Source organism: Musa acuminata, chromosome BXJ2-1, assembly GCF_036884655.1.
Source record: "Musa acuminata AAA Group cultivar baxijiao chromosome BXJ2-1, Cavendish_Baxijiao_AAA, whole genome shotgun sequence".
Lineage (NCBI taxonomy): Eukaryota > Viridiplantae > Streptophyta > Magnoliopsida > Zingiberales > Musaceae > Musa > Musa acuminata.
In genome coordinates, this window is record NC_088338.1 from 28,039,587 (window position 1) to 28,059,298 (window position 19,712).

General features: G+C 53.2%; 11 non-coding genes and 25 pseudogenes across 11 annotated transcripts; all 36 read left to right on the plus strand.

Annotated features, from left to right (window-relative positions):
- The first annotated feature begins 2,825 nt into the window (after positions 1-2,825).
- Positions 2,826-2,944, plus strand: LOC135599277 (5S ribosomal RNA; annotated as a pseudogene).
- A 350-nt stretch (positions 2,945-3,294) lies between these two features.
- On the plus strand, positions 3,295-3,413 carry LOC135602449 (5S ribosomal RNA; annotated as a pseudogene).
- A 350-nt stretch (positions 3,414-3,763) lies between these two features.
- On the plus strand, positions 3,764-3,882 carry LOC135602432 (5S ribosomal RNA; annotated as a pseudogene).
- A 350-nt stretch (positions 3,883-4,232) lies between these two features.
- Positions 4,233-4,351, plus strand: LOC135600935 (5S ribosomal RNA). The gene has a single exon (XR_010483244.1). It is a non-coding gene; the product is annotated as a 5S ribosomal RNA (ribosomal RNA).
- A 350-nt stretch (positions 4,352-4,701) lies between these two features.
- LOC135604187 (5S ribosomal RNA) lies at positions 4,702-4,820 on the plus strand (annotated as a pseudogene).
- A 350-nt stretch (positions 4,821-5,170) lies between these two features.
- On the plus strand, positions 5,171-5,289 carry LOC135601899 (5S ribosomal RNA; annotated as a pseudogene).
- A 350-nt stretch (positions 5,290-5,639) lies between these two features.
- Positions 5,640-5,758, plus strand: LOC135603154 (5S ribosomal RNA; annotated as a pseudogene).
- Positions 5,759-6,108: 350 nt separating this feature from the next.
- LOC135604333 (5S ribosomal RNA) lies at positions 6,109-6,227 on the plus strand (annotated as a pseudogene).
- Positions 6,228-6,577: 350 nt separating this feature from the next.
- Positions 6,578-6,696, plus strand: LOC135602450 (5S ribosomal RNA; annotated as a pseudogene).
- Positions 6,697-7,046: 350 nt separating this feature from the next.
- On the plus strand, positions 7,047-7,165 carry LOC135601039 (5S ribosomal RNA). The gene has a single exon (XR_010483345.1). It is a non-coding gene; the product is annotated as a 5S ribosomal RNA (ribosomal RNA).
- Positions 7,166-7,515: 350 nt separating this feature from the next.
- Positions 7,516-7,634, plus strand: LOC135601366 (5S ribosomal RNA). Its single transcript, XR_010483662.1, has one exon. It is a non-coding gene; the product is annotated as a 5S ribosomal RNA (ribosomal RNA).
- A 350-nt stretch (positions 7,635-7,984) lies between these two features.
- On the plus strand, positions 7,985-8,103 carry LOC135604399 (5S ribosomal RNA; annotated as a pseudogene).
- A 350-nt stretch (positions 8,104-8,453) lies between these two features.
- Positions 8,454-8,572, plus strand: LOC135600302 (5S ribosomal RNA). Its single transcript, XR_010482627.1, has one exon. It is a non-coding gene; the product is annotated as a 5S ribosomal RNA (ribosomal RNA).
- A 350-nt stretch (positions 8,573-8,922) lies between these two features.
- Positions 8,923-9,041, plus strand: LOC135603530 (5S ribosomal RNA; annotated as a pseudogene).
- A 313-nt stretch (positions 9,042-9,354) lies between these two features.
- Positions 9,355-9,473, plus strand: LOC135602469 (5S ribosomal RNA; annotated as a pseudogene).
- Positions 9,474-9,823: 350 nt separating this feature from the next.
- Positions 9,824-9,942, plus strand: LOC135602300 (5S ribosomal RNA; annotated as a pseudogene).
- A 350-nt stretch (positions 9,943-10,292) lies between these two features.
- On the plus strand, positions 10,293-10,411 carry LOC135604113 (5S ribosomal RNA; annotated as a pseudogene).
- A 350-nt stretch (positions 10,412-10,761) lies between these two features.
- Positions 10,762-10,880, plus strand: LOC135601181 (5S ribosomal RNA). The gene has a single exon (XR_010483483.1). It is a non-coding gene; the product is annotated as a 5S ribosomal RNA (ribosomal RNA).
- Positions 10,881-11,230: 350 nt separating this feature from the next.
- Positions 11,231-11,349, plus strand: LOC135603662 (5S ribosomal RNA; annotated as a pseudogene).
- Positions 11,350-11,699: 350 nt separating this feature from the next.
- LOC135603600 (5S ribosomal RNA) lies at positions 11,700-11,818 on the plus strand (annotated as a pseudogene).
- Positions 11,819-12,167: 349 nt separating this feature from the next.
- On the plus strand, positions 12,168-12,286 carry LOC135600759 (5S ribosomal RNA). The gene has a single exon (XR_010483072.1). It is a non-coding gene; the product is annotated as a 5S ribosomal RNA (ribosomal RNA).
- Positions 12,287-12,636: 350 nt separating this feature from the next.
- LOC135603757 (5S ribosomal RNA) lies at positions 12,637-12,755 on the plus strand (annotated as a pseudogene).
- Positions 12,756-13,105: 350 nt separating this feature from the next.
- Positions 13,106-13,224, plus strand: LOC135601961 (5S ribosomal RNA; annotated as a pseudogene).
- A 350-nt stretch (positions 13,225-13,574) lies between these two features.
- On the plus strand, positions 13,575-13,693 carry LOC135603150 (5S ribosomal RNA; annotated as a pseudogene).
- Positions 13,694-14,043: 350 nt separating this feature from the next.
- Positions 14,044-14,162, plus strand: LOC135602397 (5S ribosomal RNA; annotated as a pseudogene).
- Positions 14,163-14,512: 350 nt separating this feature from the next.
- On the plus strand, positions 14,513-14,631 carry LOC135601295 (5S ribosomal RNA). Its single transcript, XR_010483592.1, has one exon. It is a non-coding gene; the product is annotated as a 5S ribosomal RNA (ribosomal RNA).
- Positions 14,632-14,981: 350 nt separating this feature from the next.
- Positions 14,982-15,100, plus strand: LOC135603452 (5S ribosomal RNA; annotated as a pseudogene).
- Positions 15,101-15,450: 350 nt separating this feature from the next.
- LOC135601182 (5S ribosomal RNA) lies at positions 15,451-15,569 on the plus strand. The gene has a single exon (XR_010483484.1). It is a non-coding gene; the product is annotated as a 5S ribosomal RNA (ribosomal RNA).
- Positions 15,570-15,919: 350 nt separating this feature from the next.
- Positions 15,920-16,038, plus strand: LOC135600760 (5S ribosomal RNA). The gene has a single exon (XR_010483073.1). It is a non-coding gene; the product is annotated as a 5S ribosomal RNA (ribosomal RNA).
- Positions 16,039-16,388: 350 nt separating this feature from the next.
- Positions 16,389-16,507, plus strand: LOC135601953 (5S ribosomal RNA; annotated as a pseudogene).
- Positions 16,508-16,857: 350 nt separating this feature from the next.
- LOC135601962 (5S ribosomal RNA) lies at positions 16,858-16,976 on the plus strand (annotated as a pseudogene).
- A 350-nt stretch (positions 16,977-17,326) lies between these two features.
- On the plus strand, positions 17,327-17,445 carry LOC135601233 (5S ribosomal RNA). The gene has a single exon (XR_010483533.1). It is a non-coding gene; the product is annotated as a 5S ribosomal RNA (ribosomal RNA).
- A 350-nt stretch (positions 17,446-17,795) lies between these two features.
- LOC135603717 (5S ribosomal RNA) lies at positions 17,796-17,914 on the plus strand (annotated as a pseudogene).
- A 350-nt stretch (positions 17,915-18,264) lies between these two features.
- Positions 18,265-18,383, plus strand: LOC135601529 (5S ribosomal RNA). The gene has a single exon (XR_010483820.1). It is a non-coding gene; the product is annotated as a 5S ribosomal RNA (ribosomal RNA).
- A 350-nt stretch (positions 18,384-18,733) lies between these two features.
- On the plus strand, positions 18,734-18,852 carry LOC135603002 (5S ribosomal RNA; annotated as a pseudogene).
- Positions 18,853-19,202: 350 nt separating this feature from the next.
- Positions 19,203-19,321, plus strand: LOC135602897 (5S ribosomal RNA; annotated as a pseudogene).
- The last annotated feature ends 391 nt before the right edge of the window (positions 19,322-19,712 follow it).

Consider the following 19,712-nt stretch of genomic DNA (forward strand, 5'->3'; position numbering starts at 1 on the left):
GGTTTGAGTAGCTAGCTAGTGTATGTACCGTAACTTCGGTCGGTTTTGGCTCTTCTTCTGCATCTTCTTCTTCATGTTCAAAGCTCTCTTTTGGATGTTCAATGACCTCTTCTTCTATCGGTTCAATCATAAGAAGTCCTCCTTTACTACAGCGATGCTCACGGCTCCACGGCTCATCACAATGCCAACATAACCCCTTCGCATATCGCTCCCGAAGCTCTTCTCCTGTTAACCTCTTTGGTGCAGGGACTTGGTCGACAGTAGGGGGGGCTGAGGGCTTCAATATTACTGGTTGAGGAGTGACCCTAGTCCTCCGAGCTTCATGGTTCAATTGCTCCTCTTGATGTCGTGCGAAAGAGATGGCTGCCATAAGCGTGTACGGTTGTCGCGCTTTAACTTCTCCTCGGATCTCCGGCTTCAAGCCCTCAATGAAGGTCCTCAATAGCTGTTTTTGAGACCAATCATGATTTTGATTAGATAACCTTTCAAACCTGGTTTGGTACTCCTGAATGGTGGAGGTTTGTCGGATCTTTGCTAGTTGTTCGTCAATATTCTCGTAATCGGTTGGTCTGAAGCGAATCAGCAGTTCTTCTTTGAATTATCGCCATGAAAGGACTCCATAAGTATGTTCAAACCAGTCAAACCACTGAATAGCATCCCCTTCAAGATGTATAGCTGCAATTTTCACCATAGATACATCCGCGGTTTTGTGGTACCGAAAATATCGCTCCGCGTGCGAAATCCAACCAATCGGGTCTCCTTCTTCCCATCTAGGGAAGTCCACTCTCATGCATGGATAGTTGGGGTTGGTCATAGAGCTTCCCCTCTCTTGGAAGTCATCTCTTCGGGCTTGGTGTGATTGGGCAAAGCTCTCTCCTTGATATGATTTCTTCGGGCTTAGTGGTCGGCCCAATCTGAGTTCGGTAAAGAGCGTCCGAATCTTATCCTCCATTCGCGCCTCCAAGGCTTCGAATTTAGCATTGATTGCCTCCTTAGATGCCATAGTATATGGCCCCAAATCAATGATGTTAAGATCTCTCTTTTGCTGTTGGGTTAAAGGCAGGTATAGGTTGAGAGAAGTGATGGTCGAAAGTGTTGGTGGATTGGTGGATGTAGGCTACGGTTTAGGCTTGTTTTGTGGCTGTTTTGGGTGCAGTTTGAGGGTGTGGTTTGGTAGAGTTTTAGGGCTCTGGATGAAAGTTTTGGATCTGTGGTAGATGGTAGCAAAGGTTTGACAGAAATCCGTGGAAGTTGCAGCAAGTATGTGCTGTCTTGTAAGAGTAGAATTGTCGTCGAAGAAACAACGGTTTCTCGACGTAATTTCCACCAAAAACTTAAGAGAATTGAGGAGGGAATTGATAGCAAAATCACAGTTTATATGACAGCAAGGATATCTAATTTAATCAAGAAAATTTCGGCAGTATAACAGCAAAGAAATTGGTGCAAGTTGCAATTGCAGAATTATCGTCGAAAAATTTCAGCGGGTTACGATGAAAATTTGCAGCAACATAAAATCGTTTTTAGAGATGAATTTCTTAATAGATTAATCTTAGATGGAAGCCAAGATGATATATGAAGTCTATAAGAAATTTCATTCAAAAAAGATTGCAAATAGATGGGTTAAGGCAACGATATGCAGTTAAAATTTTCTGCAGCATAGATTTTCAAGTGCAGCAGATTGGACATAAAAGATCAGTAGTTTATATTGAGAATTTTTCGATGAAACCAAAGGGAAATCTACTGTTAGGAAGTGTCAAAGATGTCATAAAAATTTCGTAGAAATTTGGATAGAAAAAGCACAGTAGCAAGATCAAACAGATGGTGCTATGCGACTTGAATTCTGCAATTCAAGTGCAGCAGATTGGACATAAAAGATCAGTAGTTTATATTGAGAATTTTTTGATGAAACCAAAGGGAAATCCACTGTTAAGAAGTGTCAAAGATGTCATAAAAATTTCGTAGAAATTTGGATAGAAAAAGCATAGTAGCAAGATCAAACAGATGGTGCTATGCGGCTGGAATTCTGCAATGTATCTTTCGTCGTAGAGATGAAAACTTTGTGACGAAAAGTTTATGCAGCAATATAGGAACGATTTTTTTTTTTTTTTTTTTTGGATTTTCGAATAAGGATAACTAAATTGCAGCAGCAGTAAGGTAGGAAACCAGAACCTGTTGCAATTCACGGGGAGATCAAAGGATGATCCGTGGTGGTGGAGATGATGGCGGAATTCGGTGACGATCTTTTAAGCAATTGTGGGAATTGCTTTGGATGGTTGTGGAGGGTTGATGGATGGCTGTGAAAGGGCAGCGAGACGCCAAGAACGCTGCTCTGATACCAGGTGTTAGAACCCTTGCAGATTCTAAACTTGGGGTTGATCTCTTTAGGGGATCGGCCTCCTTGGAACTCTATAGGGGTTCCTCCCTCCAAGTTGCTGCTCAAAGGCTGCAGAAAAGATTCATCTATTGCTTGAGAAAAGAGAAGGAATACATGGCTATTTATAGGGCTTCTAAACCCTAACTCCTAATAGGACTCCTACTTAAGACTCTTACTTCTAACCAACTCCTAATAGGACTCCTACTCAAGACTCCTTTTCCCTTACAACTCCTAATTCTTTTCTAAGAAAAAACCTCCTACAAGAATGTCCCTCTCAATTAGGACTCTCCTAACTAGAGTCCTAACAGAATGTCCTTCTCAATTAGGACTCTCCTAGCTAGAGTCCTAACAGAATGTCCCTCTCAATTAGGACTCTCCTAGCTAAAGTCCTAACAGTTTTACATGAATGTCCCTCTCAATTAGGACTCTCCAAGCTAGAGTCCTAACAAACGGGTGCGATAATGGCAGCACTAAATCACCAGATCCCATCAAAACACCAAAGTTGAGCGTGCTTGGGCCAGAGTAGTACTACGATGGGTGACCCCCTGGGAAGTCCTCGTGTTGGACTCCTTGTTGCATCCCGGGATACGAAACATCTCCCGTAGAGCTCTGAGACGATTGTTTTGGGGCTGGAAATTTGCTGTGACCGCTACGCAGTCAGTATTGAGGGGCACGGAGAGAGCTTTCCGGATTGGGGTCGCAATAGCGATTCCGATATCGTTCTAGAAAGTGCCGATGGTTTCGGCACGCGCTTGCCGTGACCGATACACAGTCGTCGGGCTAGGGCTCGGAGAGAGCTTGCAATAGGGATTTCATGAACGTTCGAGAAAGCGACGACGGTTTCATGACGGGCAAGAGGCTCCGGACGTTGATGCGCCGACCGCGACGTGCACATAGGCGAGGGACGAAGCTCACGAAATGGGTGCGATAATGCCTGCACTAAATCACCAGATCCCATCAAAACACCGAAGTTAAGCGTGCTTGGGCCAGAGTAGTATTACGATGGGTGACCCCTTGAGAAGTCCTCGTGTTGCACTCCTTTTTGCATCCCGGGATACGAAACATCTCCCGTAGAGCTCTGAGACGATTGTTTTGGGGCTGGAAATTTGCTGTGACCGCTACGCAGTCAGTATCGAGGGGCACGGAGAGAGCTTTCCGGATTGGGGTCGCAATAGCGATTCCGACATCGTTCTAGAAAGTGCCGATGGTTTCGGCACGCGCTTGCCGTGAACGATACGCAGTCGTCGGGCTAGGGCTCGGAGAGAGCTTGCAATAGGGATTTCGTGAACGTTCGAGAAAGCGACGACGGTTTCATGACGGGCAAGAGGCTCCGGAAGTTGATGCGCCGACCGCGACGTGCACATAGGCGAGGTACGAAGCTCACGAAACGGGTGCGATAATGCCTGCACTAAATCACCAGATCCCATCAAAACACCGAAGTTAAGCGTGCTTGGGCCAGAGTAGTATTACGATGGGTGACCCCTTGAGAAGTCCACGTGTTGCACTCCTTTTTGCATCCCGGGATACGAAACATCTCCCGTAGAGCTCCGAGACGATTGTTTTGGGGCTGGAAATTTGCTGTGACCGCTACGCAGTCAGTATCGAGGGGCTCAGAGAGAGCTTTCCGGATTGGGGTTGCAATAGCGATTCCGAGTTCGTTCTATAAAGTGCCGATGGTTTCTGCACGCGCTTGTCGTGACCGATACGCAGTCGTCGGGCTAGGGCTCGAAGAGAGCTTGCAATAGGGATTTCGAGACCGTTCGAGAAAGCGCCGACGGTTTCGTGACGGGCAAGAGGCTCCGGACGTTGATGCGCCGACCGCGACGTGCACATAGGCGAGGGACGAAGCACGCGAAACGGGTGCGATAATGCCAGCACTAAATCCCCGGATCCCATCAAAACTCCGAAGTTAAGCGTGCTTGGGCCAGAGTAGAACTAGGATGGGTGACCCCCTGGGAAGTCCTCGTGTTGCACTCCTGTTTGCATCCCGGGATACGAAACATCTCTCGTAGAGCTCCGAGACGTTTGTTTTGGTGCTGGAAATTTGCTTTGACAGATACGCAGTCAGTATCGAGGGGCTCAGAGAGAGCTTTCCGGATTGGGGTTGCAATAGCGATTCCGAGATCGTTCTAGAAAGTGCCGATGGTTTCGGCACGTGCTTGCCGTGATCGATACGCAGTCGTCGGGCTAGGGTTCGGAGAGAGCTTGCAATAGGGATTTCGTGAACGTTCGAGAAAGCGACGACGGTTTCGTGACGGGCAAGAGGCTCCGGACGTTATTGCGCCGACCGCGACGTGCACATAGGCGAGGGACGAAGCTCGCGAAACGGGTGCGACAATGGCAGAACTAAATCACTGTATCCCATCAAAACACCGAAGTTAAGCGTGCTTGGGCCAGAGTAGTACTACGATGGGTGACCCCCTGGGAAGTCCTCGTGTTGCACTCCTTTTTGCATCCCGGGATACGAAACATCTCCCGTAGAGCTCTGAGACGATTGTTTTGGGGCTGGAAATTTGCTGTGACCGATACGCAGTCAGTATCGAGGGGCACGGAGAGAGCTCTCCGGATTGGGGTCGCAATAGCGATTCCGAGATCGTTCTAGAAAGTGCCGATGGTTTCGGCACGCGCTTGCCATGACCGATACGCAGTCGTCGGGCTAGGGCTCGGAGAGAGCTTGCAATAGGGATTTCGTGAACGTTCGAGAAAGCGACGACGGTTGCGTGACGGGCAAGAGGCTCCGGACGTTGATGCGCCGACCGCGACGTGCACATAGGCGAGGGACGAAGCTCGCGAAACGGGTGCGATAATGCCAGCACTAAATCACCAGATCGCATCAAAACACCGAAGTTAAGCGTGCTTGGGCCAGAGTAGTACTACGATGGGTGACCCCCTGGGAAGTCCTCGTGTTGCACTCCTTTTTGCATCCCGGGATACGAAACATCTCCCGTAGAGCTCCGAGACGATTGTTTTGGGGCTGGAAATTTGCTGTCACCGCTACGCAGTCAGTATCGAGGGGCTCAGAGAGAGCTTTCCGGATTGGGGTCGCAATAGCGATTCCGAGATCGTTCTAGAAAGTGCCGATGGTTTCGGCACGTGCTTGCCGTGATCGATACGCAGTCATCGGGCTAGGGCTCGGAGAGAGCTTGCAATAGGGATTTCGTGAACGTTCGAGAAAGCACCGACGGTTTCGTGACGGGCAAGAGGCTCCGGACGTTGATACGCCGACCGTGACGTGCACATAGGCGAGGGACGAAGCTCGCGAAACGGGTGCGATAATGGTAGCACTAAATCACTGGATCCCATCAAAACACCGAAGTTAAGCGTGCTTGGGCCAGAGTAGTACTACGATGGGTGACCCCCCGGGAAGTCCTCGTGTTGCACTCCTTTTTGCATCCCGGGATACGAAACATCTCCCGTAGAGCTCCGAGACGATTGTTTTGGGGCTGGAAATTTGCTGTGACCGCTACGCTGTCAGTATCGAGGGGCTCGGAGAGAGCTTTCCGGATTGGGGTCGCAATAGCGATTCCGAGATCGTTCTAGAAAGTGCCGATGGATTCGGTACGTGCTTGCCGTGATCGACACGCAGTCGTCGGGCTAGGGCTCGGAGAGAGCTTGCAATTGGGATTTCGTGAACGTTCGAGAAAGCGCCGACGGTTTCGTGACGGGCAAGAGGCTCCGAACGTTGATGCGCCGACCGCGACGTGCACATAGGCGAGGGACGAAGCTCGCGGAACGGGTGCGATAATGGCAGCACTAAATCACCAGATCCCATCAAAACACCAAAGTTAAGCGTGCTTGGGCCAGAGTAGTACTACGATGGGTGACCCCCTGGGAAGTCCTCGTGTTGGACTCCTTGTTGCATCCCGGGATACGAAACATCTCCCGTAGAGCTCTGAGACGATTGTTTTGGGGCTGGAAATTTGCTGTGACCGCTACGCAGTCAGTATTGAGGGGCACGGAGAGAGCTTTCCGGATTGGGGTCGCAATAGCGATTCCGACATCGTTCTAGAAAGTGCCGATGGTTTCGGCACGCGCTTGCCGTGACCGATACGCAGTCGTCGGGCTAGGGCTCGGAGAGAGCTTGCAATAGGGATTTCATGAACGTTCGAGAAAGCGACGACGGTTTCATGACGGGCAAGAGGCTCCGGACGTTGATGCGCCGACCGCGACGTGCACATAGGCGAGGGACGAAGCTCACGAAATGGGTGCGATAATGCCTGCACTAAATCACCAGATCCCATCAAAACACCGAAGTTAAGCGTGCTTGGGCCAGAGTAGTATTACGATGGGTGACCCCTTGAGAAGTCCTCGTGTTGCACTCCTTTTTGCATCCCGGGATACGAAACATCTCCCGTAGAGCTCCGAGACGATTGTTTTGGGGCTGGAAATTTGCTGCGACCGCTACGCAGTCAGTATCGAGGGGCTCAGAGAGAGCTTTCCGGATTGGGGTTGCAATAGCGATTCCGAGATCGTTCTAGAAAGTGCCGATGGTTTCGGCAGGTGCTTGCCGTGATCGATACGCAATCATCGGGCTAGGGCTCGAAGAGAGCTTGCAATAGGGATTTCGTGAACGTTCGAGAAAGCGCCGACGGTTTCGTGACGGGCAAGAGGCTCCGGATGTTGATGCGCCGACCGCGACGTGCACATAGGCGAGGGACGAAGCTCGCGAAACGGGTGCGATAATGCCAGCACTAAATCACCAGATCCCATCAAAACACCGAAGTTAAGCGTGCTTGGGCCAGAGTAGTACTACGATGGGTGACCCCTTGGGAAGTCCTCGTGTTGCACTCCTTTTTGCATCCCAGGATACGAAACATCTCCCGTAGAGCTCCGAGACGTTTGTTTTGGGGCTGGAAATTTGCTTTGACCGATACGTAGTCAGTATCGAGGGGCACGTAGAGAGCTTTCCGAATTGGGGTTGCAATAGCGATTCCGAGATCGTTCTAGAAAGTGCCGATGGTTTCGGCACGTGCTTGCCATGATCGATACGCAATCGTCGGGCTAGGGCTCGGAGAGAGCTTGCAATAGGGATTTCGTGAACGTTCGAGAAAGCGCCGACGGTTTCGTGACGGGCAAGAGGCTCCGGACGTTGATGCGCCGACCGCGACGTGCACATAGGCGAGGGACGAAGCTCACGAAACGGGTGCGATAATGCCAGCACTAAATCACCAGATCCCATCAAAACACCGAAGATAAGCGTGCTTGGGCCAGAGTAGTACTACGATGGGTGACCCCATGAGAAGTCCTCGTGTTGCACTTCTTTTTGCATCCCGGGATACGAAACATCTCCCGTAGAGCTCCGAGACGATTGTTTTGGGGCTGGAAATTTGCTGTGACCGCTACGCAGTCAGTATCGAGGGGCTCACTGAGAGCTATCCGGATTGGGGTTGCAATAGCGATTCCGAGATCGTTCTAGAAAGTGCCGATGGTTTCGGCACGTGCTGGCCGTGATCGATACGCAGTCATCGGGCTAGGGCTCGGAGAGAGCTTGCAATAGGGATTTCGTGAACGTTCGAGAAAGCGCCGATGGTTTCGTGACGGGCACGAGGCTCCGGACGTTGATGCGCCGACCGCGACGTGCACATAGGCGAGGGACGAAGCTCGCGAAACCGGTGCGATAATGCCTGCACTAAATCACCAGATCCCATCAAAACACCGAAGTTAAGCGTGCTTGGGCCAGAGTAGTACTACGATGTGTGACCCCCTGGGAAGTCCTCATGTTGCACTCCTCTTTGCATCCCCGGATACGAAACATCACCCGTAGAGCTCCGAGACGATTGTTTTGGGGCTGGAAATTTGCTGTGACCGCTACGCAGTCAGTATCGAGGGGCACGGAGAGAGCTTTCCGGATTGCGGTCGCAATAGCGATTCCGAGATCGTTCTAGAAAGTGCCGATGGTTTCGGCACGTGCTTGCCGTGATCGATACGCAGTCGTCGGGCGAGGGCTCGGAGAGAGCTTGCAAGAGGGATTTCGTGAACGTTCGAGAAAGCGCCGACGGTTTCGTGACGGGCAAGAGGCTCCGGACGTTGATACGCCGACCGCGATGTGCACATAGGCGAAGGACGAAGCTCACGAAATGGGTGCGATAATGCCAGCACTAAATCACCAGATCCCATCAAAACACCGAAGTTAAGCGTGCTTGGGCAAGAGTAGTACTAGGATGGGTGACCCCCTGGGAAGTCCTCGTGTTGCACTCCTTTTTGCATCCCGGGATACGAAACATCTCCCGTAGAGCTCCGAGACGATTGTTTTGGGGCTGGAAATTTGCTGTGACCGCTACGCAGTCAGTATCGAGGGGCTCGGAGAGAGCTTTCCGGATTGGGGTTGCAATAGCGATTCCGAGATCGGTCTAGAAAGTGCCGATGGTTTCGGCACGTGCTTGCCGTGATCGATACTCAGTCGTCGGGCTAGGGCTCGGAGAGAGCTTGCAATAGGGATTTCATGAACGTTCGAGAAAGCGCCGACGGTTTCGTGACGGGCAAGATGCTCCGGACGTTGATGCGCCGACCGCGACGTGCACATAGGCGAGGGACGAAGCTCGCGAAACGGGTGCGATAATGGCAGAACTAAATCGCTGGATCCCATCAAAACACCGAAGTTAAGCGTGCTTGGGCCAGAGTAGTACTACGATGGGTGACCCCCTGGGAAGTCCTCGTGTTGCACTCCTTTTTGCATCCCGGGATACGAAACATCTCCCGTAGAGCTCCGAGACGATTGTTTTGGGGCTGGAAATTTGCTGTGACCGCTACGCAGTCAGTATCGAGGGGCTCGGAGAGAGCTTTCCGGATTGGGGTTGCAATAGCGATTCCGAGATCGGTCTAGAAAGTGCCGATGGTTTCGGCACGTGCTTGCCGTGATCGATACTCAGTCGTCGGGCTAGGGCTCGGAGAGAGCTTGCAATAGGGATTTCATGAACGTTCGAGAAAGCGCCGACGGTTTCGTGACGGGCAAGATAAGCGAGGGACGAAGCTCGCGAAACGGGTGCGATAATGCCATCACTAAATCATCGGATCCCATCAAAACACCGAAGTTAAGCGTGCTTGGGCTAGAGTAGTACTACGATGGGTGACCCCTTGGGAAGTCCTCGTGTTGCACTCCTTTTTGCATCCCGGGATACGAAACATCTCCCGTAGAGCTCCGAGACGATTGTTTTGGGGCTGGAAATTTGCTGTGACCGCTACGCAGTCAGTATCGAGGGGCTCGGAGAGAGCTTTCCGGATTGGGGTCGCAATAGCGATTCCGAGATCGTTCTAGAAAGTGCCGATGAATTCGGTACGTGCTTGCCGTGATCGATACGCAGTCGTCGGGCTAGGGCTCGGAGAGAGCTTGTAATAGGGATTTCTTGAACGTTCGAGAAAGCGCCGACGGTTTAGTGACTGGCAAGAGGCTCTGGACGTTGATGCGCCGACCGCGACGTGCACAAAGGCGAGGGACGAAGCTCGCGGAACGGGTGCGATAATGGCAGCACTAAATCACCGGATCCCATCAAAACACCGAAGTTAAGCGTGCTTGGGCCAGAGTAGTACTACGAAGGGTGACCCCCTGGGAAGTCCTCGTGTTGCACTCCTTTTTGCATCCCGGGATACGAAACATCTCCCGTAGAGCTCCGAGACGTTTGTTTTGGGGCTGGAAATTTGCTTTGACCGATATGCAGTCAGTATCGAGGGGCTCAGAGAGAGCTTTCCGGATTGGGGTTGCAATAGCGATTCCGAGATCGTTCTAGAATGTGCCGATGGTTTCGGCACGTGCTTGCCGTGATCGATACGCAGTCGTCGGGCTAGGGCTCGGAGAGAGCTTGCAATAGGGATTTCGTGAACGTTCGAGAAAGCGCCGACGGTTTCGTGACGGGCAAGAGGCTCCAGACATTGATGTGCCGACCGCGTCGTGCAAATAGGCGAGGGACGAAGCTCGCGAAACGGGTGCGATAATGGCAGAACTAAGTCACTGGATCCCATCAAAACACCGAAGTTAAGCGTGCTTGGGCTAGAGTACTACTATGATGGGTGACCTCCTGGGAAGTCCTCGTGTTGCACTCCTTTTTGCATCCCGGGATACGAAACATCTCCCGTAGAGCTCTGAGATGATTGTTTTGGGGCTGGAAATTTGCTGTGACCGCTACGCAGTCAGTATCGAGGGGCACAGAGAGAGCTTTCCGGATTGGGGTCGCAATAGCGATTCCGAGATCGTTCTAGAAAGTGCCGATTGTTTCGGCATGCGCTTGCCGTGACCGATACGCAGTCGTCGGGCTAGGGCTCGGAGAGAGCTTACAATAGGGATTTCGTTAACGTTCGAGAAAGCGACGACGGTTTCATGACGGGCAAGAGGCTCCGGACGTTGATGCGCCGACCACGACGTGCACATAGGCGAGGGACGAAGCTCACGAAACGGGTGCGATAATGCCAGCACTAAATCACCAGATCCCATCAAAACACCGAAGTTAAGCGTGCTTGGGCCAGAGTAGTACTACGATGGGTGACCCCTTGGGAAGCCCTCGTGTTGCACTCCTTTTTGCATCCCGGGATACGAAACATCTCCCATAGAGCTCCGAGACGATTGTTTTGGGGCTGGAAATTTGCTGTGACCGCTACGCAGTCAGAATCGAGGGACTCGGAGAGAGCTTTCCGGATTTGGGTCGCAATAGCGATTCCGAGATCGTTCTAGAAAGTGCCGATGGATTCGGTACGTGCTTGCCGTGATCGATACGCAGTCGTCGGGCCAGGGCTCAGAGAGAGCTTGCAATAGGGATTTCGTGAACGTTCGAGAAAGCACCGACGGTTTCGTGACGGGCAAGAGGCACCGGACGTTGATGCGCCGACCGCGACATGCACATAGGCGAGGGACGAAGCTCGTGGAACGGGTGCGATAATGGCAGCACTAAATCACCAGATCCCATCAAAACACCGAAGTTAAGCGTGCTTGGGCCAGCGTAGTACTACGATGGGTGACCCCCTAGGAAGTCCTCGTGTTGCACTCCTTTTTGCATCCCTGGATACGAAACATCACCTGTAGAGCTCCGAGACGTTTGTTTTGGGGCTAGAAATTTGCTTTGACCGATACGCAGTCAGTATCGAGGGGCTCAGAGAGAGCTTTCCGGATTGGGGTTGCAATAGCGATTTCGAGATCGTTCTATAAAGTGCCGATGGTTTCGGCACGCGCTTGCCGTGACCGATACGCAGTCGTCGGGCTAGGGCTCGGAGACAGCTTGCAATAGGGATTTCGTGAACGTTCGAGAAAGCGCCGACGGTTTTGTGTCGGGCAAGAGGCACCGGACGTTGATGCGCCGATCGCAACGTGCACATAAGCGAGGGACGAAGCTCGCGAAACGGGTGCGATAATGCCAGCACTAAATCACCATATCCCATCAAAACACCGAAGTTAAGCGTGCTTGGGCCAGAGTAGTACTACGATGGGTGACCCCCTGGGAAGTCCTCGTGTTGCACTGCTTTTTGCATCCCGGGATACGTAACATCTCCCGTACAGCTTCGAGACGATTGTTTTGGGGCTGAAATTTGCTATGACCGCTACGCCGTCAGTATCGAGGGGCTCGGAGAGAGCTTTCCGGATTGGGGTCGCAATAGCGATTCCGAGATCGTTCTAGAAAGTGCCGATGGTTTCGGCACGTGCTTGCCGTGATCGATACGCAGTCGTCGGGCGAGGGCTCGGAGAGAGCTTGCAAGAGGGATTTCGTGAACGTTCGAGAAAGCGCCGACGGTTTCGTGACGGGCAAGAGGCTCCGGACGTTGATACGCCGACCGCGATGTGCACATAGGCGAAGGACGAAGCTCGCGAAATGGGTGCGATAATGGCAGCACTAAATCACCGGATCCCATCAAAACACCGAAGTTAAGCGTGCTTGGGCAAGAGTAGTACTAGGATGGGTGACCCCCTGGGAAGTCCTCGTGTTGCACTCCTTTTTGCATCCCGGGATACGAAACATCTCCCGTAGAGCTCCGAGACGATTGTTTTGGGGCTGGAAATTTGCTGTGACCGCCACGCAGTCAGTATCGAGGGGCTCGGAGAGAGCTTTCTGGATTGGGGTCGCAATAGCGATTCCGAGATCGTTCTAGAAAGTGCCGATGGTTTCGGCACGCGCTTGCCGTGACCGATACGCAGTCGTCGGGCTAGGGCTCGGAGAGAGCTTGCAATAGGGATTTCGTGAACGTTTGAGAAAGTGACGACGGTTTCATGACGGGCAAGAGGCTCCGGACGTTGATGCGCCGACCGCGACGTGCACATAGGCGAGGGAAGAATCTCGCGAAACGGGTGTGATAATGCCAGCACTAAATCATCGGATCCCATCAAAACACCGAGGTTAAGCGTGCTTGGGCCAGAGTAGTACTCCGATAGGTGACCCCCTGGGAAGTCCTCGTGTTGCACTCCTTTTTGCATCCCCGGATACGAAACATCTCCCGTAGAGCTCCGAGACGATTGTTTTGGGGCTGGAAATTTGCTGTGACCGCTACGTAGTCAGTATCGAGGGCCTCGGAGAGAGCATTACGGATTGGGGTCGCAATAGAGATTCCGAGATCATTCTAGAAAGTGCCGATGGTTTCGGCACGCGCTTGTCGTGACCAATACGCAGTCGTCGGGCTAGGGCTTGGAGAGAGCTTGCAATAGGGATTTCGTGAACGTTCGAGAAAGCGCCGACGGTTTCGTGACAGGCAAGAGGCTCTGGACGTTGATGCGCCGACCGCGACGTGCACATAGGCGAGGGACGAAGCTCGCGAAACGGGTGCGATAATGGCAGCATTAAATCACCGGATCCCATCAAAACACCGAAGTTAAGCGTGCTTGGGCCAGAGTAGTACTACGATGGGTGACCCCCTGGGAAGTCCTCGTGTTGCACTCCTTTTTGCATCCGGGGATACGAAACATCTCCCGTAGAGCTCCGAGACGATTGTTTTGGGGCTGGAAATTTGCTGTGACCGCTACGCTGTCAGTATCGAGGGGCTCGGAGAGAGCTTTCCGGATTGGGGTCGCAATAGCGATTCCGAGATCGTTCTAGAAAGTGCCGATGGTTTCGGCACGCGCTTGCCGTGATCGATACGCAGTCGTCGGGCTAGGGCTCGGAGAGAGCTTGCAATAGGGATGTCGTGAACGTTCGAAAAAGCGACGACGGTTTCATGACGGGCAAGAGGCTCCGGACGTTGATGCGCCGACCGCGACGTGCACATAGGCGAGGGACGAAGCTCGCGAAACGGGTGCGAAAATGCCAGCACTAAATCAACAGATCCCATCAAAACACCGAAGTTAAGCGTGCTTGGGCCAGAGTAGTACTACGATGGGTGACCCCTTGGGAAGTCCTCGTGTTGCACTCCTTTTTGCATCCCGGGATACGAAACTTCTACCGTAGAGCTCCGAGACGATTGTTTTGGGGCTGGAAATTTGCTGTGACCGCTACGCAATCAGTATCGAGGGGCCCGGAGAGAGCTTTCCGGATTGGGGTCGCAATAGCGATTCCGAGATCGTTCTAGAAAGTGCCGATGGTTTCGACAAGCGCTTGCCGTGACCGATACGCAGTCGTCGGGCTAGGGCTCGGAGAGAGCTTGCAATAGGGATTTCGTGAACGTTCGAGAAAGCGACGACGGTTTCATGATGGGCAAGAGGCTCCGGACGTTGATGCACCGACCGCGACGTGCACATAGGCGAGGGACGAAGCTCACGAAACGGGTGCGATAATGCCAGCACTAAATCACCAGATCCCATCAAAACACCGAAGTTAAGCGTGCTTGGGCCAGAGTAGTACTACGATGGGTGACCCCTTGAAAAGTCCTCGTGTTGCACTCCTTTTTGCATCCCGGGATACGAAACATCTCCCGTAGAGCTCCGAGACGATTGTTTTGGGGCTGGAAATTAGCTGTGACCGCTACGCAGTCAGTATCGAGGGGCTCACAGAGAGCTTTCCGGATTGGGGTTGCAATAGCGATTCCGAGATTGTTCTAGAAAGTGCCGATGGTTTCGGCACGTGCTGGCCGTGATCGATACGCAGTCATCGGGCTAGGGCTCGGAGAGAGCTTGCAATAGGGATTTCGTGAACGTTCGAGAAAGCGCCGACGGTTTCGTGACGGGCACGAGGCTCCGGACGTTGATGCGCCGACCGCGACGTGCACATAGGCGAGGGACGAAGCTCGCGAAACGGGTGCGATAATGCCTGCACTAAATCACCAGATCCCATCAAAACACCGAAGTTAAGCGTGCTTGGGCCAGAGTAGTACTACGATGGGTGACCCCTTGGGAAGTCCTCGTGTTGCACTCCTTTTTGCATCCCGGGATACGAAACATCTCCCGTAGAGCTCCGAGACGATTGTTTTGGGGCTGGAAATTTGCTGTGACCGCTACGCAGTCAGTATCGAGGGGCTCGGAGAGAGCTTTCCGGATTGGGGTCGCAATAGCGATTCCGAGATCGTTCTAGAAAGTGCCGATGGATTCGGTACGTGCTTGCCGTGATCGATACGCAGTCATCGGGCTAGGGCTCGGAGAGAGCTTTCAATAGGGATTTCGTGAACGTTCGAGAAAGCGCCGACGGTTTCGTGACGGGCAAGAGGCTCCGGACGTTGATGCGCCGACCGCGACGTGCACATAGGCGAGGGACGAAGCTCGCGGAACGGGTGCGATAATGGCAGCCCTAAATCACCAGATCCCATCAAAACACCGAAGTTAAGCGTGCTTGGGCCAGAGTAGTACTACGATGGGTGACCCCCTGGGAAGTCCTCGTGTTGCACTCCTTTTTGCATCCCGAGATACGAAACATCTCCCGTAGAGCTCCGTGACGTTTGTTTTGGGGCTGGAAATTTGCTTTGACCGATACGCAGTCAGTATCGAGGGGCTCAGAGAGAGCTTTCCGGATTGGGGTTGCAATAGCGATTCCGAGATCGTTCTAGAAAGTGCCGATGGTTTCGGCACGCGCTTGCCGTGACCGATACGCAGTCGTCGGGCTAGGGCTCGGAGAGAGCTTGCAATAGGGATTTCGTTAACGTTCGAGAAAGCGACGACGGTTTCATGACGGGCAAGAGGCTCTGGACGTTGATGCTCCGACCGCGACGTGCACATAGGCGAGGGACGAAGCTCACGAAACGGGTGCGATAATGCCAGCACTAAATCACCAGATCCCATCAAAACACCGAAGTTAAGCGTGCTTGGGCCAGAGTAGTACTACGATGGGTGACCCCTTGGGAAGCCCTCGTGTTGCACTCCTTTTTGCATCCCGGGATACGAAACATCTCCCATAGAGCTCCGAGACGATTGTTTTGGGGCTGGAAATTTGCTGTGACCGCTACGCAGTCAGTATCGAGGGACTCGGAGAGAGCTTTCCGGATTGGGGTCACAATAGCGATTCCGAGATCGTTCTAGAAAGTGCCGATGGATTCGGTACGTGCTTGCCGTGATCGATACGCAGTCGTCGGGCGAGGGCTCGGAGAGAGCTTGCAAGAGGGATTTCGTGAACGTTCGAGAAAGCGCCGACGGTTTCGTGACGGGCAAGAGGCTCCGGACGTTGATACGCCGACCGCGATGTGCACATAGGCGAGGGACGAAGCTCGCGAAATGGGTGCGATAATGGCAGCACTAAATCACCGGATCCCATCAAAACACCGAAGTTAAGCGTGCTTGGGCAAGAGTAGTACTAGGATGGGTGACCCCCTGGGAAGTCCTCGTGTTGCACTCCTTTTTGCATCCCGGGATACGAAACATCTCCCGTAGAGCTCCGAGACGATTGTTTTGGGGCTGGAAATTTGCTGTGACCGCTACGCAATCAGTATCGAGGGGCTCGGAGAGAGCTTTCCGGATTGGGGTCGCAATAGCGATTCCGAGATCGTTCTAGAAAGTGCCGATGGTTTCGGAACGCGCTTGCCGTGACCGATATGCAGTCGTCGGGCTAGGGCTCGGAGAGAGCTTGCAATAGGGATTTCGTGAACGTTCGAGAAAGCGACGACGGTTTCATGACGGGCAAGAGGCTCCGGACGTTGATGCGCCGACCGCGACGTGCACATAGGCGAGGGAAGAAGCTCTCGAAACGGGTGCGATAATGCCAGCACTAAATCACCGGATCCCATCAAAACACCGAAGTTAAGCGTGCTTGGGCCAGAATAGTACTCCGATAGGTGACCCCCTGGGAAGTCCTCGTGTTGCACTCCTTTTTGCATCCCGGGATACGAAACATCTCCCGTAGAGCTCCGAGACGATTGTTTTGGGGCTGGAAATTTGCTGTGACCGCTACGTAGTCAGTATCGAGGGCCTCGGAGAGAGCTTTACGGATTGGGGTCGCAATAGAGATTCCGAGATCGTTCTAGAAAGTGCCGATGGTTTCGGCACGCGCTTGTCGTGACCGATACGCAGTCGTCGGGCTAGGGCTCGGAGAGAGCTTGCAATAGGGATTTCGTGAACGTTCGAGAAAGCGCCGACGGTTTCGTGACGGGCAAGAGGCTCTGGACGTTGATGCGCCGACCGAGACGTGCATATAGGCGAGGGACGAAGCTCGCGAAACGGGTGCGATAATGGCAGCATTAAATCACCGGATCCCATCAAAACACCGAAGTTAAGCGTGCTTGGGCCAGAGTAGTACTACGATGGGTGACCCCCTGGGAAGTCCTCGTGTTGCACTCCTTTTTGCATCCCGGGATACGAAACATCTCCCGTAGAGCTCCGAGACGATTGTTTTGGGGCTGGAAATTTGCTGTGACCGCTACGCAATCAGTATCGAGGGGCTCGGAGAGAGCTTTCCGGATTGGGGTCGCAATAGCGATTCCGAGATCGTTCTAGAAAGTGCCGATGGTTTCGGCACGCGCTTGCCATGACCGATACGCAGTCGTCGGGCTAGGGCTCGGAGAGAGCTTGCAATAGGGATTTCGTGAACGTTCGAGAAAGCGACGACGGTTTCATGACGGGCAAGAGGCTCCGGACGTTGATGCGCCGACCGCGACGTGCACATAGGCGAGGGAAGAAGCTCTCGAAACGGGTGCGACAATGCCAGCACTAAATCACCGGATCCCATCAAAACACCGAAGTTAAGCGTGCTTGGGCCAGAGTAGTACTCCGATAGGTGACCCCCTGGGAAGTCCTCGTGTTGCACTCCTTTTTGCATCCCGGGATACGAAACATCTCCCGTAGAGCTCCGAGACGATTGTTTTGGGGCTGGAAATTTGCTGTGACCGCTACGTAGTCAGTATCGAGGGCCTCGGAGAGAGCTTTACGGATTGGGGTCGCAATAGAGATTCCGAGATCGTTCTAGAAAGTGCCGATGGTTTCGGCACGCGCTTGTCGTGACCGATACGCAGTCGTCGGGCTAGGGCTCGGAGAGAGCTTGCAATAGGGATTTCGTGAACGTTCGAGAAAGCGCCGACGGTTTCGTGACGGGCAAGAGGCTCCGGACGTTGATGCGCCGACCGCGACGTGCACATAGGCGAGGGACGAAGCTCGCGGAACGGGTGCGATAATGGCAGCCCTATATCACCAGATCCCATCAAAACACCGAAGTTAAGCGTGCTTGGGCCAGAGTAGTACTACGATGGGTGACCCCCTGGGAAGTCCTCGTGTTGCACTCCTTTTTGCATCCCGAGATACGAAACATCTCCCGTAGAGCTCCGTGACGTTTGTTTTGGGGCTGGAAATTTGCTTTGACCGATACGCAGTCAGTATCGAGGGGCTCAGAGAGAGCTTTCCGGATTGGGGTTGCAGTAGCGATTCCGAGATCGTTCTAGAAAGTGCCGATGGTTTCGGCACGTGCTTGCCGTGATCGATACGCAGTCGTCGGGCTAGTGCTCGGAGAGAGCTTGCAATAGGGATTTCGTGAACGTTCGAGAAAGTGCCGACGGTTTCGTGACCGGCAAGAGGCTCCGTACGTTGATGCGCCGACCGCGACGTGCACATAGGCGAGGGACGAAGCTCGCGGAACGGGTGCGATAATGGCAGCACTAAATCACCGGATCCCATCAAAACACCGAAGTTAAGCGTGCTTGGGCCAGAGTAGTACTACGATGGGTGACCCCCTGGGAAGTCCTCGTGTTGCACTCCTTTTAGCATCCCGGGATACGAAACATCTCCCGTAGAGCTCCGAGACGATTGTTTTGGGGTTGGAAATTTGCAGTGACCGCTACGCAGTCAGTATCGAGGGTCTCGGAGAGAGCTTTCCGGATTGGGGTCGCAATAGCGGATTCGAGATCGTTCTAGAAAGTGCCGATGGTTTCGGCACGTGCTTGCCATGACCGATACGCAGTCGTCGGGCTAGGGCTCGGAGAGAGCTTGCAATAGGGATTTCGTGAACGTTCGAGAAAGCGACGACGGTTTCATGACGGGCAAGAGGCTCCGGACGTTGATGCGCCGACCGCGACGTGCACATAGGCGAGGGACGAAGCTCGCGGAACGGGTGCGATAATGGCAGCACTAAATCACCGGATCCCATCAAAACACCGAAGTTAAGCGTGCTTGGGCCAGAGTAGTACTCCGATAGGTGACCCCCTGGGAAGTCCTCGTGTTGCACTCCTTTTTGCATCCCGGGATACGAAACATCTCCCGTAGAGCTCCGAGACAATTGTTTTGGGGCTGGAAATTTGCTGTGACCGCTACGTAGTCAGTATCGAGGGCCTCGGAGAGAGCTTTACGGATTGGGGTTGCAATAGCGATTCCGAGATCGTTCTAGAAAGTGCCGATGGTTTCGGCACGTGCTTGCCTTGATCGATACGCAGTCGTCGGGCTAGGGCTCGGAGAGAGCTTGCAATAGGGATTTCGTGAACGTTCGAGAAAGCGCCGACGGTTTCGTGACGGGCAAGAGGCTCCGGACGTTGATGCGCCGACCGCGACGTGCAAGTAGGCTAGGGACGAAGCTCGCGAAACGGGTGCGATAATGGCAGCACTAAATCACTGGATCCCATTAAAACACCGAAGTTAAGCGTGCTTGGGCCAGAGTAGTACTACGATGGGTTACCCCCTGGGAAGTCCTCGTGTTGCACTCCTTTTTGCATCCCAGGATACGAAACATCTCCCGTAGAACTCTGAGACAATTGTTTTGGGGCTGGAAATTTGCTGTGACCGCTACGCAGTCAGTATCGAGGGGCACGGAGAGAGCTTTCTGGATAGGGGTCGCAATAGCGATTCCGAGATCGTTCAAGAAAGTGCCAATGGTTTCGGCACGCGCTTGCCGTGACCGATACGCAGTCGTCGGTCTAGGGCTCGGAGAGAGTTTGCAATAGGGATTTCGTGAACGTTCGACAAAGCGACGACGGTTTCATGACGGGCAAGAGGCTCCAGACGTTGATGCGCCGACCGCGACGTGCACATAAGCGAGTGACGAAGCTCGCGAAACGGGTGCGATAATGCCAGCACTAAATCACCGAAGTTAAGCGT